The sequence below is a fragment of the Tachysurus vachellii genome, chromosome 2, assembly GCF_030014155.1.
Source record: "Tachysurus vachellii isolate PV-2020 chromosome 2, HZAU_Pvac_v1, whole genome shotgun sequence".
NCBI classification, from domain to species: Eukaryota; Metazoa; Chordata; class Actinopteri; order Siluriformes; family Bagridae; genus Tachysurus; species Tachysurus vachellii.
This window is the reverse complement of record NC_083461.1, coordinates 22,028,390-22,042,054: the sequence shown is the minus strand read 5'-3', so window position 1 is coordinate 22,042,054 and position 13,665 is coordinate 22,028,390.

Sequence of the window (13,665 nt, the reverse complement as noted above, 5' to 3'; positions counted from 1 at the left end):
GTAAAATCAGATATCAGCTTTATCATTCCTCAAATTATTTACAGTGGCAACAGGAGCCCCTTATATCTCCATCAGTGTGACGGCTAACTCCACCGTGCCATGGATTGAACGCCTGGGTGAGCAACAGTGAAACAGTCAGAAATGACTCCACAGCCGCAGAGTACGTGTGATACCCAAAATGTCCCTCCCCTTTAAGTAAATGTAGCCATAATGCTCAACAGAGCTGAATACATACAAGATAATGATCAATAGCAAAAAAAAAAAAAAACTCTCCACCTGCTGACGTCATTTTTTTAATCCGGCTCATTAAGAAGAACAAATTGAGGAAAATTTGCAAAGTCATTTACTATTTATGTGCCATTAAAGTAATCTCTTTAATATAACAGATAAAGATTTTGTTTTCTTCAGGTCACAAAATGCACTTCTGGAAGAAACACAAAAGTTATAGGATGTGAAAAAAAAAATTTTGCCCTTGATGAAAGTTTGAGTATGAGAATCAAGACATATTTCACAAGAATCCTATCTACTTGTATCTATCTACTCTAATGTATTAATTTTAACCATAATCTCTAATGTATTTTATTTTGACCTGGGTTTTACAAATAATTATGACTTTTGGGATCATTAGAGCATGTTGAGATCACAACATTGGCAGGCGGAAGGAGTGTGAGAGACAGACAGCTGGTTGAAATTGATTACCTTTTTTAAAAAAAAACACTAGTGTCGGGATTCATTTATTTAATCCTGCTTTGCTGACGCATCCAAAACCCGTCATCAGGATTGGTGAAATATAATCACAGGAGTAATACATAGGAATGGGCCTAGCTACCTTCTTGATCATTCATTTTTCAAAATGTCTTTGGAGATGAAAGCAGACAAAGCATACAATGTAAAATCAAGAGACAAATAACACAAAGGGATTAACACAAAGGGAATTGTAATGTCGTTTTATTTGCTTCCTTTTTTTCAAAGAAACGTTTTGTTGCTTGTCACTTGTATATGTACAATATTTGTATGTTTATAATAAAAGCTCATGCTATAATACTAGGCCTTTAATCATTTCATAACAGTAACAGTGAGTTAAGAAATGTGAAAATCGCAAATGAAACTTGAGGGGTTTAAACTGTTCTTCTACAGGCCCGGGTCTCCCAATCACTTCCAGCTGTTAAAGTTCTAAATGCAAGTTTTTTTTCCCTTTTGAACAGCAGTCACCCATTTATTCTGTGCTTTAGTCATACACCTCCACTACTGACTCACCAGAGCTGGAAATTGGCCTAGAGCATTTCAATTTGTTACATTTTCAAGATCAACCAAGCCACTGCAGTCTATTCACAATTTATTTGAGAAACAAACAATTAGGAAAAAAGCTTAGATAAAATAAATTAATTGTGCCTAGAGTTCCCAATTTCCATCAAGGTTTATCCTAAAATTACAGCCTCTGCTATTATACTGTACATGCATAATAAATCTTAATTAAATGAAATTTCAAATGTGCAGACGCACCTATTCTGTGTCTTTGGATTCTCAAAATATTAAACACATTTGTAGACAAGAGCTGATGGATAGACAGTGTATGTACAGCAGAGTCGTGCATTTTCCCAAAACATTTAAGATTTTCCATAAAACCTGATATGTCCTACCATTGGGATTTGTTTCTGTAACAAATGATGTTTCCTATATCTTCATAATACCTATGTCTCCTTATGAATGCCAAAACGCAATCCCAGTAGTAGTGCAGCAGAATAGTAAAGCAAATCATCCACATGCATCTTCTTAATACCTTAAAGCTGCTATGTGCATGGACCTCCTAGTCCCTTGTTTTGGCAAGACAACTGGAAGGCCAAGTAAGTATATATAATTCCTCTGGTCTATCACAGCTGCCTCTTCTACTTTACAGAAAATTATTAATTGTCTGTCTTTCGTCTCTGTGCAATCTTTTTCTCTGAGAAGGCTCTGGGAGATCTTGGCTTCTGTAGAATCACATCGGAGCAATTAGTTGGGTCATTTCATCTGCTTTCAGTGATATACTATACATACTGTACAGCAGGAAGAGATTTCTTGAACACATTAAAATGTGCTGAATCTCTTGCATGAGCAAAGATACATTTAAGATCATTCCTAAAACCTAAAAAAAAAGTTTTCAAAGGAATTTAATATCCATATTATACTCATGGGCAGTATTGTAAATTTAAGTTAAATTTTATAGTTATTTGCAAAATCACTTGCAAATAACTATAATTGTAAATCATGGACAATAATTTGTGTGTGATGGTATTACAAATATGTAAATAAAAAAAGTATTTAGTAGTTCTATAGCATTAAAGATGATTAGTCCAAATAATTAATCATCTTAAATGCAGTAAAGCAATTTTCACTACTTTCTTCATCCTCTGCTAGCTAAAGTTACACTTTTTAAAAATAAGATCCAGTAAATATTTGTAATGAATTCTCCATTTGAAACTGTCCAAAGTTCTGCAAACATGATAGTGTCACCATGTATGGGACATGGTTACATCATTTCAGCTGTTTTCATACTGGCCTGAACTTGTATCTCTCCCCTGAAGGAAACACCTGCAGCTTCCCACCTGTGCAGCAATAAGCCCATGGCAGCTGTGAGTGAGGAAGATCAGAGTGTGTAGTGATGACAGGGCAGCAGGCTAATTGAAGGGGATCATAGAACCCTGGAAAACTTAGTGATATCAGAGTGTCCAAATGCTGCAAATGTGCAGCTGTTCAGGTCAGAACAAGCTTGAGCTGTAAATGCTGCTAATGCTGACCTATCAAATCTCAAGCTCAGAAAATCCACATCAATGCGGATGCGGATGTTCCCCGTGAAGTTAATTACACTTCCATACTGTATGTCAGATATGTGAAAGCTAACTATATGGCATGGACATGCAATATCTGATATATCAGACTTGTAAAGAAGGAAATTATAAAGGAAGCAGCCTTGTAAGGTGACAGTTGTGAAAGCTGACTATACTGTATAGCACATATCATGCAAATGCTCCTAAATAATAATTCTCACTTAAAATTTTGTTTCATACTAATAAAGTCACAATCCTACCAGGGTGAAGCAAAGGACAGAGGAGTACTATAAGTTGCAGCTGTGAGGGCACCTGGGTTGTCATGCTGACAGCAAAAACGCTGGACAACTGTAGTAATGATCTGCTGAGCTTCCCAGGTTTGAGCCATCAGTAGTAAAACACTGAAATGGTAAAACACTGATCCCTGCATTATCATCCTGCCTTTAGTCAATTGAAATGAGTGCATATTTTTAACTCTATTTAAGAGCTCCAAGCATATGATTAATGAATTATGAAAATATTCTTAGCCTGTGATCCTCAGTCCTCCCATCATATTTCTTTGAAAACTGTGGTTTATTTTACTAAAAATTTGGTTGGTCAGCAGCCCCAATGAATTACAGACTTTTGCTTTCCAGGCCATTTCGGCCGGCAGTACTGCTGAGGGTGATTCAACCCGCGCAGCTGATCCCAGAGGACCGAGAGATTACCCACGCCTCCTCCTACGCTTATTTTGTCTGACTTTCATAAACAAGTCCCATGGTCAAATAATCTTGCCTTATATCTGTCTACAACTCACGCCAGCTGTTTTTCGTATTTAGTCAAGCTGTTATCTTCCTTATGCCAAATACACTACTCTGACTGGCCTCTTAAAAGCCCTGGTGGAAATGCCAACTGACTTTGCAGGTTAAGGTATAGCTTCCCTAATAACAGTTAAATCATGATTTGGTCATCGAATCAAGCCACGTTTAACGATTACAATGTTTATATAAGGGTCCCTTATCAGCCATTGGCAGCCCACTTACTGATCTCATTCTCCCAGTGGATGGATAATGACATCATCACACAGCGCCACACAGTCTTGGTCACATCTAAACTCTTGTCAGTCACATGAAAACATGGTGATAAACTGAAAAAGTTGTCTCTCTGGCTGCTGCTATAAAGAATCCAGACACACAAATATATATAATTGTTTTATTTATTATCCTTTTAATATGCAAATGTATTTTGCTGCTTCTTAAAAGTGCACCATACTTGTTAATACTTTCAAATATGATCAGTAATTGGTGTGTATTTTGTCAGCTAGAGTGAACACATGTCCACAGTTTATGTCTCACCCTGGCTGCTGGAACATGATGACTTCCATGGATTTGGTTTATTTATACACATTTGTTTTTTCAGAAATGAGAAAAAAGCTGATGGAATTGGTTTAATAAAAATCTATACTGTAGCAGTCAAAATTGCATATTTCTTGGCCACTATGTCAAATCAAGACAAACTGTACCACCAGCTGTGGCAAATATATAAACATGATGCGACACAGGTAATATTGCATATGTATTATGCTGTAGAAGAAACATGTTCTGTATGTGTGTGTGTGTGTGTGTGTGTGTGTGTGTGTGTGTGTGAGAGAGAGAGAGAGAGAGATTGTGTGTGTGTGTGTGTGTGTGTGTGTGTGTGTGTGTGTGTGTGTGGTTATATAATCAGTCTTGAGGCAGTCTGTCCCTAATTACGGGTTAAACACCTTCACAGAAGCCAAAGACAGGGAGAGGCTGAGTACATATGGTGTCAATACGTTTTAATTACTCATTCTAATTCCCCTTTTCCTGTACTGGATGCATTAAGGCTCATTTCCCCTTGAGCATTTCTGAGCCTGCAGGTTCCAAGCCAAGCCTCTCCAGTGAAGCTACAGTGCTCTCTATTGGCTATTTGTGGAATGATAATGAAGTGTTCTGAACAATCTGGTGCTCAAAAATTAACTAATAAAATTTTTAGGTAAATGCTTACCTGTAATATGGTTTCATGGTTTCATTAAAAACATCTTCAAGTGCTAAGATCTGTGCAAGTAATCAGCCTTGATATGGCAAACCAATAATGCTTTTATAGCTTTCTCACTTACACCATCGTTGACCTGAACTGATAAGCTTACTGTCTCTAATAAAGCTCTGTCCTCTAATAAAGAGTGTGTGTTGCGCTCTTGCTTGAGGCCATATTTTAAATTGTATAGTTCATGCAGTGATCTGGCAGCTTTAGGCTCTACAGCCTAAATTATACAGTTTCAGGAGGGATAATAATCACACTTTCTTCTGGCAGCCGAACAGCAACAAAGTTTTCCAATGATGTGAATACAGATTGCTGAAAACAGGATTCTTAAAGGTGAGGTAGCCCAAAGTCCAGAACTGCTCAGGATTGAATTCTGCTTAAATCCAAATACAATGTTAATGAAATGTTATTTCTGGTGTGAATACTCACTGCATCTCAGATCACTACAGACTAGAATGTGTAAGGTGAAATCATACAAAACAAATATATTGACTTCCCTAATAAAAAGGCAGTGTCATGAACACGGGGTAAAAACGGACCCAGATGCAGGATAGACAAATAAACAGGGTTTAATAACAGAAAAACACGAAACATGACACGGACTGGAGACAGGACCAGACAACAGTAGATTCCGCACTGAACAAGGCAACGCGGCACAGTTAAATACAAAAGACAATGAGACACTATTAGGAACAGGTTTGGAGACAGGGAGGAGCAGACGAAGGCGGGGCACACACGTGACAAGGAACATAACAAATGCACATGGCCAGAGTCCGGGTTGAGTCCTGACAGGCAATAACTAGCCCTGGGCCACCTCAAGCCTGTGTTCATTGATGTTATGCCTTTTTAGCTACTTATAAAGTCTTGTATCAAAGTAACAAGATCTCTGGATTTTTATTTAATAAGCATGAACATTTTACAATGGGATAACCTTGTACCTGAATTTGCAAGATTTTACAAGATACACCAAATACACAGGAATTACAGTTACAGTTTGTCAGCCCCATCTTACTTACAGACCACCGCTTACTTGGAATTATTTGGTTACTGGTCCATTCTCACATTCTTATCATGGCAGTGACACTGATATACTGATATGGTAATGCATATGGAAGTAACTGAATACAAATACATATTTAATATATGAATAGCGGTCCAAAAGAGGCTGGAAGTGGGACTCCAAAGATTGTGTACAGTGCAATGTTTGTGTAACAAAAATTTTAAAGAAATGTATTGCAAGAAGGTGCAAACAAAAATAATAATGAACCAAAAAAAAATCTCAAGTTAAGACCAGTTACGCATTCGACTGATTTAGGTATTTTTGGGTTTAAATTCAAATAAAACCAGGTACAGACACTGGTGTGTGTTAGACAATTACTGTTGGGCTAATTTGAGCATATCAAACTAGACCTAATCTTTATATGTTTTTGTAGTTCTTCACTATTGGTCATTTTATACATTATAGGATTATTTTTGGCATAATATTTTTAGCTGGAAGATTTTCCATCCAGCGCTTACAATTTCAAAACTGCTGTCCTTGTGGTAATTCAGTGAATTTAGCTTGTTTTTCATGATGATTCTTCTTACCTTGTGTAAATTTTGCTCACTTTTTACTAAATATTGTATGGGTACAGTATACTTATAAAATGGGTATGGGTTATAAAAGAGCCAATCTTGAATGCAATGTTAACAGGTAGAAATAATGAAATTGGGACATTTTGGGACAAAGAAGCCTTTATTATCACCAGATATACATTACAGCACAGTGGAAATCTTTTCTTCACATACCCCAAATGATGAGGTTGGGGTCAGAGTACAGGGAGGGTTAATTAAGGGCCTTGCTCAATTGCCCAACAGTGACAGCTTGGAAGTGCGGGGAAGTACATCAACCTTCCAATCAACAACCCAGAGCAATAACCACTTGAGCAATCAGGTTATAATGAATGTTATTAGATTACAGAGGTTGAAATCATAAAAGCATTAACAAATAGTAAGTTTAAAGCCATGAATTTAAAATAAAGACAGGATATATTCAATTAATATTAATTTACTTAACATTTTCACAAGTGAACTGTTCAGTCGCTTGACTTGGATTGGACAAAAGGAAACAACAGAGCTTTTTGGCAAAATAAAAAAAAGGATGATGCCAAGACTATTCCTCACCTTCGTTTACAACAAAGTAGCATTCTATATACTTAACAAAGGCAAAGACTTGCTTCTTATTTTTGGCCTGAATTCTGTATTAGTAGACATTATTGAGGGAAAAAGACCTGATTACAGACCTTTTGTAAAACAGGCTGATTGTGTTCCTTTTGTAGTGAGTGTGTTTGAGTGCAATGTATTTTATTCAGACAGGAACCCAGGAACCAGCAGGCTGCTATTAGCTTACTGCCTGTGTATATGGAGCCTGTAATATCTTTATTTTCTCTCTGAAGAGCTGAACAAAGAAATAACAATGATGGAATGTCCAGCCAGATCCTAGTGCCAAGTAAAACTGCAGCAGATGTCTGAGAAGGACTTACTCTTCTTGCCTTTTGAGAATTTCACCTTGTGAAGGAGCTAAGGGGGGGATGCTAAAGCATGTAGTGAAGGCTTTTGTCTGAAACTGACCAGTCCCTCCTGGGTGATGCCAGTGGGCTTACTGCATCTTAAAATCTTCTATTCTCTGAGAGCTATAGGGAGCTTAAATGAAAGTGCAGTAGTGCAGATGGATAGCAATGAGAGCAAAGAATATTTTGTAACAAACCACAACAAAGTCGCTCTCTACATAAAAGCCAGCCAGAAGTACAACAGACTAAACAATACAATTTGCTCCACCAAAACTCTATTAGACACAATAGACTAAGTGTTTTTTGAAGATTCTTGGTAGTTCTGTGGAGTTTTTTTTTAAATATATATCAGTGTCTGCCAAACAAATGAAGGTAATTGTTAACCACATTTTCACAAATTAGCATCTGGTGCACTAGGCTTCAGTCATGCCAGAAATTATGCTACTGACTAAAGTGCAGTGTTTTTGACTAAACCAATTACAAACAGTATAGCAAAAAATACTTTTGGATTTAAAAAAATGCAAGCATTACAAAATTCAAAAGAAAGATTGTTTTTTCCAAACAATCTTTTGCTTTCTTGCCCTTTCCAAGGCTCACAGTTGGCCTGGGAATAGTAGGAGGAACTGAACCAAACATGCCTTAGCTCATAATGTCCCATACTGTTACTCCAAACATTGGGTCATCCCTAGTGAGGTAAAAAAGAAAGGTCAAGGGATGAGGCTACAACTTCTAAATAGTGCCTTCGCGTCGCTACACCAATGTTATCCTTCTATTACTTAAATCTCTTAGCTGCCTGGCTCCAATCTCCATTCTGAAAAGCTTTAAACTACCTGAGGGAAAGTGGTCTGAGATTTCACTCCCCTGCTGGTGACTAGAAATGGAAAATTGCCTACACGTTATGGATATGAGGCTTCTAGATTCAAAACCTAGTATAATAGTAGAATGAGAGTAATTAGTATGATATTCTTTTTCTTGCAGTTACATTGCATACAACATGTTTATATGTATGAGCTACTGTAACTTGCAATCCTTGCAAAACTTAGACAGACATTTAAAACTTTGATTCATTTTTCTGACTGACATACGGATCACCAAAGTCTATCATAGGGACACTGGGAAAAAGGTGGAAATACACAAGGCACATTGGGACAATTTAGCATTTAGCCAATCCACATCCATGTTTTTGGAAACCTGGAGGAAAAACTGTGCATGTACACGGGGAGAACATGCTAAATGCTGCACAGATAGCAACCTGAGGTTCAAACTAGGAACCCTGGTGCTACACCATGCCAGCTGATACATTTTACCATTTAATGGATTATAGCATAAAACTTGACATATTCATTAAAATTATACCATGGTTTTAGGGTGCTTTTTGATTGTTATATTAAGATGACTTCAGGTTTTTGATGATTTTGCACATCAAAAAACAACAAACGAACAAACAATATGCAGAGAAATGATTTTTATCTGAAGTGAGCTCAAAAAAAAAGAAAGAAAGAAAAGGAAACAAAACAATTTCCCCATGCTGCAGTGGCCACTGTTATGCCCTACTAATTTTTACAGTATGGTTTATTGGGGTGGCCAGTAGGGGCACATATGGTAAAGCATCTGAACATCTATCCCAGGAGTCCCTCAGACACAGCGTTGAGCCGGTAGCTGCTTGAAGAAGAGACCAATTGCAAGGTCATCACTAGAGAAGCATGAAATCTTCCACCTGGGAGATTGAAGGGTTGTATGATATGCTACAATACAAGAATTCTCCTTTCCCCACATCCTAAACCTCATATTAAATTTTCTCTTGTGACTCATTACCACCTCTTGCTGAAAAAGTAAGTTTATAAGCTTTCACCCCAGTAATCGCAAGCAACCTTAAAGATTTTACGAGCAAGAGAAATTCTGGAAAGAAAACAAAGGCATCCATCAAGTAAAAATATCACTGTATTTTTTTCAGTCGACTGCAAAAACAATTCCTTTTGCTACTCTTTGCAGTAGTGTTATGGTCTATGTGTCTCATCAGGACCACCATTTTAATGGTTCCCATCAAAATTTCATTTATTCATCTTAGGATGATCTATCACTCCGAGTAGAGGTCTGGATAGACTGTGTTCAATTTTAAAAAAGGAAAGGTAAATAAGTTTTTGACACATCATGTGAATTCATGCTCAGGAATGACTGAATTTTAATGTAGCAATGTGCTCTAAATGACAAATATTTAAGCATCTTATAATATAAAGTAATAAATTATTATGGTGGTATAGTGAAGGGCACTGGTAGCTCAAGTGGATATAAAAAGAAAGAAATTAACTGTGCTGTACTGTATATGAGACAAAAATTAGGGCTATCTCTTCTTCTATATTTTATAACTTGCTCACTTGCTGTTTGGTTTCTTCATCACCTGCTGTATGGTTTCTTCATCACCTGCATCCATTTATGCTTGTCTAATTAATGCCTGTTTGACGACTGCCTGAGCTTTAGTCTGTCTGTCATTTTGAGTATTGCTATTGAGTATTACAACCCTGGAGGTGTGAGGCGAACGTGCTAACCACTAAGCCACCGTGCCCCCTAACTTTGTTGTTTATTTGAGTCATTTTAATAAAAAACCAAAACATGCGTCCGTCTGTCTGACTGCATGACATCACTTAGATAACCAAATGGAAAATATCACAGTGGCACCAACACCGTGTCCTTTTTAGTAGCTAGTTTAATATTTAGTGGGCATTTATACCAAGGCTGTATTTCTATATCTTGCTTGTATGATGTGTTTTTTCCTCCCTTCCTTTTTTCAACAGACTCCCTGAATATTGCTTCCACCTGTGTCTTGCTCTGGTGTTGCCTCAATCTGTGTGTATGCACGTCTTTGTATTTTGTTCACAAAACTTCATATGTGTCTAATCTGAGCCCTAGTCTTTTGTGGTTATGTTAGTTTCAGGTTGTTAATGCCAGCCTATCTAGTTAGAGAACAACTGTGGGTTTGTATTTTTGTTTTAAATGTCAGCCTGTATTCTGGAGTCTGGTGATTCTTGGAAAAGACCTAATCAAAATTATTATGCAAATACATCTCATATAAACTCTGGCTCTCCTCTTAAAATTGGTTCATTCTTTTTATTTGTAGATCTATTTGTGATGCTATTTAAATGTATTTGTATTACCTTAACAATATAATAACTTACAGCTCCAGAGTTTTGTACATTCTACCTGTGTTCATGCAGGTTTCCTCCAGGTTAACTGGTTTCCTACCATTGCACAAAGGCAGGTAGGTGGAAAGGGTTTAATCCATAATATGTATGAATTAATGTGTGTGAAAATGCTGTTTTTAAACACCTGTGATAAGGGCTTTATGGCCTAGTGATACAAACATTTGCAAGGTACTGTATGTTTATTTTAAACATGACATGACACAATACTGAAATATATTGTGCATTACTAGACCTAATTCAATTATTCACACATTTTTGTCTCTGCTGAGTTCGAATGACTTGTACTTACAAATGGACTGCTTTAGTCATTTGGGCTTATTTCCCACTTTGATATTTAAGATTTTAGTGAGCTCCTTCATCTGTGCAGTGTGTTTAACACTAATGGATGACTAACTGTCAGCAAGCACTTTGTAAGGGCTTCTCTGGTTACATAATTGGCTTACAACAAGAGGAGCTGTTTGATATTTGTTTTCTTTGGTGGGCCTTTATTGGCTCCAGGCAATGATCAAGTTCAAAAAAGTAACAAGCCACTGTCAGTCCTGGGGGTTTTACTTTGCATTTATCTTGGCTGCCAGATACATTGCACTTCAATGACACTGTGCAGACAGTTCCAGCTTTTTGTTTTACCACCATCCATCTCCTTGCCTGTCTCACTTTCTCTTTCCCCCTTCAGAGAATGACAAGTTCAAAATATGTGTCTCTCTCTTTTATTTTTTTTACATTTTTTTTCATTCTCTTAAGTGTATAACAGATTGCCACCCTGTTGTGAGGTCTCATACTGCAATGACATACCTTATAAAACTCAATATACTATTTAGTCCCCATGAGGGATCAACAATAAAAGCCCAGTTCTTGCCCTGTAGTGTACTAAACACCACAGAGGCAACAAAGAGTGAAATTCATCACTGTCTGATCGTTTGTGCTTGCCTCTTCTTTCCGTTCTTTGGTTTCTCAACTTTTCCAGACAACGTACAAGTGTGTGAAAGACTAACAAACAATCACATTCAACTGTGATTTACATGAATGGTTATATCTTTAGTACACTAATGAGACGTTCTATATGAAATGTCAGATCATCATCTGTCTCATGTCAGGCTTCTTGCCAAATCCTGTAGTGGATTAACATTCTTTCTAACCCTGATTTCAGTATACAGTCCCTCATAGTATGTGGTATGAGTGTTTTTGCCATACATTTGAACAATGTATATGGCTAAAAATTTCCCTCATTTAACAGATCTGAACAAAGTAGATGATCACAATTCCAGTCCATTATCGATAGCTCTTCAACACACCACTACCTGCTTCAACAAAATATAAGTGAATAAGTCTCAGAAGTAAGTGAACAATTTTGTTCCACTGACTATATTGCTTATTGTGTCAGTTTTAAATGGTTTGCATATCTTGAAGCTTGTAGTCAGATACAGATACCATGTAGAACAAAAGCAGCTAATCTTATTTTTTGTGTTTTTTTCTGTGTATATTGGTCTTATGAGTATACATGTAACATGTCTGTGTTTACTCTAACTAGCTAATACTGCTATACAGCTATATACTGTAGCAAGCATGTGATGACCTATGACCTAACTATATATATATATATATATATATATATATATATATATATATATATATATATATATATATATATATATATATATATATATTTAAATATACATAAATATATATATATATATATTTAAAAATCACCAGATTTTTAAAGCCGTCATGAGTCAGGAGCTGGTAAAACACAGGGAGTGAAGATCTAGTGTTTAATTTATCTCCTACAGTTTTATCATGATGTAAGTATATAGTTATACAATGCAATTCATTTGTCATAATAGTAAAGATTGTAGTATAGTAAAGATCACTCAGACATAACTATTCCAGTGAAAGAAACTGATGCTCCAAATTGCCTGGCTGAAAGAAAGCCTTTATAAATGCATACAATAACCCTGAAGCATCCAGAACAACTGTATGATTATGACTCACACTTCATGAAGTTAGGGTTGAAACAGACATATTGCTTTCATCTGAATTCTATTTGTTGTATTCCTCAATTTGATTAAATACAAGGTTATTTAGTTGATTAAATACAAGGTTATTTAATACAATTAGTTAGTTAGTTAGTTAGTTAGTTAGTTAGTTAGTTAGTTAGTTAGCAAGTCTATTTCTAAAATACAGATTTACAGATTTATACGTGATGTGAAACTATTTGTTTATATTTTTATAAACAAATAGTTTATAAAAATGTTTATAACTTACAGTATATTTGTTTAAATGTATAAATGTTTATAACTGTACAGTATATTTGCTCAGGCAGAGCAAACTCCAAACTGTGCTGGCTTCCATACTTACAGATCCACAGTCTGGCTTCTCTGCTGCACAGCTATTATTCTCTATCACTCTCAACATGGCATAAGATGATTTTTGCATGACACCAAAATAAACACTAAGGTGGTGGTTGTGTTTATTGGTAGAAGCTGCTGTGCAAGAGTGGTGACAGGTACACATGGGCAAGGACAAGGGCAGAATCCCAGATCCATCAGCACTTCACTAAAAAAATCCTTGCCAGCCTTGTTACAAGCCCTTGCTTCCCTCACCTGTCCCCAATGTCAGTCAGGGTGGGTTTGTTGGAGCAGATGGTGAACTGCTTGAATCACACCTAAGGATGATGACATGGGGTAAAAGTTGCTCAGGAACACTGCTGACATCCCAACAACCAACTTCGAATGGAACAGTCCAAATGCCTGAACATTTTTTTTCAGATCTTTTCACTGACTGTAATTTTATTTGAATAGATTTGTGAATGTAAAACTAACATATACACATGCAGATTAAAATAAAAAAATATATATAAGTGCTGAGGGGGGCACGGTGGCTTAGTGGTTAGCACATTCGCCTCACACCTCCAGGGTTGGGGGTTCGATTTCGCCTTGTGTGTGGAGTTTGCATGTTCTTCCCCTGCCTCGGGGGTTTCCTCCTCTGGTCCAAAGACATGCATGGTTTTTCCTTGTCACAATCACCTCTGGCTTGTTCATTACATATAAATAAATTTAATTGAATATTAGT